Source organism: Megascapheus bottae, chromosome X (assembly GCF_031878675.1).
Source record: "Megascapheus bottae isolate mThoBot1 chromosome X, mThoBot2.hap1, whole genome shotgun sequence".
Taxonomy (NCBI): Eukaryota; Metazoa; Chordata; class Mammalia; order Rodentia; family Geomyidae; genus Megascapheus; species Megascapheus bottae.
In genome coordinates this window covers 33,871,069-33,875,715 of record NC_143547.1, presented here as the reverse complement: position 1 = coordinate 33,875,715, position 4,647 = coordinate 33,871,069, and positions in this window count along the sequence as shown.

Below are 4,647 nucleotides of genomic sequence, written 5' to 3'. Positions count from 1 at the left end.
TCCAGGTAAATCCTAGGAAAGAATGTTTGCTGGGGAAAAGGGATGTGCATCCTGCATAGTCAAATACAAAGAAGGTGAACAAATAACATGCTAGAAAGGGATTTGACTTATTGCTGATAATTGATTGGAGATTAGGATTGGCTAACATTATTCATTTTCCCTGGAAATATATAATGTGCTCTGAAAGTACAGCTCTTGTTGGAGCACATGTGCAACAAACCCTTGGTAACTAGGGAGCTTTGATTAATTTGTCAGTGTACACAATGTAATGAGTTAAACTCAGTTTCATTAGAATGATGTGTTGAGGCCTTTATAATTACTTTATTAAAAGTGTAACCCAAATCTGTGGAATATTTAAGCCAACATAGCTTGTAGTTCAGAAGAAAAACTGATTGCATATTGATATGAAACTTGTTTAACTAATACCTGAATTTAGACCTTAGATATTGTGCCTTAACAGGAAGCAGTAGATTGGAGAAGACAGATGCATATTTCATTACAAAATTTGTGCTGTCCTTTCCTTGTATATTTAACAGTGAGAATTAAGTGAGTTTCCTCAAAATGCTTATAAATGGAAAATAGCTGTGTATGGCTGAGTAGACATGGTTCAGCGAAAAAGCAAAATGGTAATATCGAGTCGGGTGCTCTTACACCTGAGTCATGTTCCTTCTAGCCATACTTGATTTTGTGATTTTAGTAGCATCTAGCATTTCTGTACAAATAGCCTTTATCATGATTTTACTTATTTTTTCCTGTATAGTTGGGATGATCACTCTGTTCAGTTTTTTTTTGTTGGTTGAAACCCAGTTTCATGAACTTTTTCCTGGAGCTCGTTGGGAAATGTTCTCTTTTCTACCTCAGCTTCCTTGATAGGATTTCAGGAGTAAACTACTTTTTCCAGGAAATATTTTGCAAGGTTTAGCTGTTTTTATACACCTTCAAAGTAGATGTTAAGGAAAACTAATTTCAAATTTAAAAATTGAATATAAAAATCAGATAACCCAATCATTTCTTCAATGATCAGTATTTGTCAGGATAATATTTGTGTGCCACAAAGTGTTCATAAGGCAACCATTCTCTGATGAAATGATTTCTAGAGTATCATTGGAACTAATGCTCATTAATTTCTTTAAATTGCCCTTTCTTTATTTTCCCAATGAGATAGTATTTTTTCATATTTTTCATGTGTTGCCTACACTGGCGTTCTTCAATGTCAGTTGGACATACCACCTTTAAGGCTAAATACAACTTTATTTCATTTTTGTGGGTCATGGTGCTTTAACTCTGCCTGGGTGCTGTCCCTGAGCTTTACACTTCAAGGCTACCAGCCTACCCCTGGCCTGGATGGTATTACTAAGCTCTTCACCTCAAGGCAATTTACACAAAATTGGATATGAATATTCCTGAAATCCTCTTCAGGATGCAGATTTCAGATGCTAATTTTAGTTAATGTTCACACACCACACCACACAATACATGCCAATGCATTGCAGTTTATCTTTAGGCTGCCTTTTAGAACACAGAGATTCCATAACACAGGGAAATAAACATAATTCCACCCTCAAATATCGCAAATGTGGTTTATTTTTTAAAAACCTCAGCGTTCCTAAAAAGCAGTACTAAAATTAAATTAAATCAATATTTCAGTTTTCAGGAGTAGGAAAAATCCTTCACGTTTATTTCATTTAGCTTTTTCAGTTTTTAATAGTAGTTGGTTTATCTCCCTCTTTTTCCATGCCTTCCTTAGTCTTCACTATGTGCATTTTTCCTCATTTGCTCTTAAAGGTGAATATCTTAACTTAAGTTTCATAAATCATGAGTCTATGCCACACTCATTTAACCTAACAATGAGAAAACAGAGAAATTGAGGATATAATCTCTCTTGGTATTTTGCCACATTTCTTGATAATTTCTGGTACAGCAATTTTATCTGAACCAGAGTCCATTTGTAAATGCTGCACTGCATTTACTTGTCATGAACAATTACTCTACTTCAACATGGACCAGATCCCTAGTATTTCAAATCTACTTTGCTTTTGATGTTACAGGGAAATTTTATCAGTTCTGTTCTCGGAAATTGTCTCTGTCTTATTTTTACTATACTTTCCATTTATCCATTTATTTTCTGTGTTATAATATGCGGTGTTAAATATGGTAAGCATTGAAGAATCAAATGCCAGGGACAAACAAAAAATACAAGTCAGTATTTTGAAGGAAGTCTGAGGAAACGAAGAAGTTACTGATTTTCCAACTGGGCTTGCGTTTTTCCTGGCAGAGAACAAATACCACACTAGAGAAAGGGCTTTTAGTTCATGGTCTGCAGTGAGAAATATTTTGTATTTGTGAATCATGCCTTGAGACTTAAAGTAACAAGTATTTTGCTTTTCAGGATTTAATCAGGCTAAGAATAAGGATCAGAAGAATGAGTCAACTCCCAAAAAGTCTGAAGGTAAGTGCTGACACTTAAGTGTCAGGAAGAGATTTTTCTGAATCTAGAGGCCTTTTAGTGTCAGAATTCGACACTCCAGCATGAAGGGGCATCAGGATATTTTTCAATCAACAGCACATTATTTTTTATTAACTTTATTTTATTGTTAGAGTGATGGATATAGGGGTTATATTTACGTTCATAAGGCAGTAAGTACATTACTTCTTGCACATTGTCAACCCTCCCCTTGTTTTTCTCTCATTTTCTTCCCCCTAACCATTCCCAAGTTGTAAAGTTCTTTTCCAATGTATTGTCTTGTACATATCACTGTTACACTGGTTCACCCTTTGTCCTTTGTCTCATCATCTTGTTTTTCCCCTTCCCGTTCATAATTCAAATAAACAAGTAAATGTATATACAATACACAAGGTACCAAAGTCAGATATACTAGCAACAGGGGATGAACCTTAAGGGAAAAAATAAATGAGGAAAGAAATAACTTCACATAGTACATTAAAAACATCAACCACAAGCTGGGCCATGGTGGTTCACTCCTCTAATCCTAGCTACTCATGAGGCTGAGATCTGAGGATCAAGGTTCAAAACCAGCCCAGGCACAGAAGGACCTAAGACTCTTATCTCCAATTAACATCTTGAAAACGGGAAGTGGGGCTTAGCCCAAGGGTAGGGTGGTAGCCTTGAGCTGAAGAGGTCAAGGACAGCACCCAGACAGAGTTCAAGCCCATGAAATCCCCCTCCCCATTCCCCTCACGCACACAAAAAACACAAAGATAAATCTCTCGTATCTTTTCTGTTCTTGTCATATTCTGTCAGAGAAGTTCTCGAAGTTCACATCACCAACTGCTCTGTTTTCTTATAGGTGAAGGGAAGTCATAAAAGTAATTGAATACATGTACAACAAAGCCATTCCACCAGCCATGTCACTGGGAAATTACTTACAATAAAAACTACTGGTTTCTGCATCAAATTTGTTTTATGTTTTCCATTATGCTTTCAAAGAAGCTGTCACAAGCTAACACTTTCTCATTGTTTTACATTGATACTGCACATTTTTGAATGGAGAACAGTTGCTGGACAGTCACCTTTTTGTGACACTGGAAGGCTGCATACCTGCAACTCTGACCTGAATTTATTCCAACTGTTGAGGGATGTGTGTTCAGTGTGGTGAGTATCATAAGAACTGGCCAGTACAGGAGTGTGATCCTGGTCATCCTGCCTCCCTTTGTGAAGGCTATAGAGCATGATCCCCTTTCCAATCCTAGTTCCACAGAAGAGCTCTAACTCAATCCCTTCATCTCCCCCTGGGAGGATGTGAGGGAAGGTAGGAGCATGAAAATTAAAGTGGAACAACTGAAACTGGGGCATACTAGGAAGGAATTCCTGGGAAGCCTTAATCACCACTGCTACACTAGTCCCATTGGGGATGTCAGACTAAAACAGATCAGGTTCTTTCCCATTCCCTTATTCCTAGCATTCATGCTATATCTTCAGTTAATGTGGACCCCAATGCTACTGGGAAGTCAAAGAACCTTGGTTCTTTCAGAGTGGCATGACTCGGCTGAGCATCCCATCTACTCCTCTCAACCTGGCTTTAACTTTTGTGACTGAGGCCTGGAGGTGGGATACAGTGATTGCTCTCCTAAGCTCAGCCCTCTAGGATGTACACGTCACTTTAGATAGCCACAGGAAGGCAGTGTCTGCCAATGGCCTAACCTGGTCACACTCCAGCAAAGGTACTTGAGTTTGCATGAATAACTTAAGAATGGAGACAGTAGGAAGGTGGCCTAGTAGCCCCATGTGGTGATGGACCAGAAACTCCTGAGGTCATGAAAGTCAGTTTGGGTTTAAATTATTGGCTTCATAGGTTAAGGCAAATGACTACCACAAGTTTCTGAAAGTCCCATTTACTTAAAGTTCATCTTTTTCTTTTCTCATTCTTGGAAGAGGGCTTGCAGTGACTGTATCACTGAGGAACAGAAGTGGCAAAGTCTAGCTTGCTGCTACCTCCTTGTCCCAATTCTGAGAAATAGATGCATTCATCACTACACAAATATATTGAGAGAATACCAACACTGATGGGAGTGTTTTTACTGTCTGTGTTGGTGAGGTCCTGGTTCTTTCAGCCCTTCACTACCTGTGGCTATGTGAGCTTAATGAATCCACTGGAGTCAACTGATATTTACAAAAGTCCCTGCTTT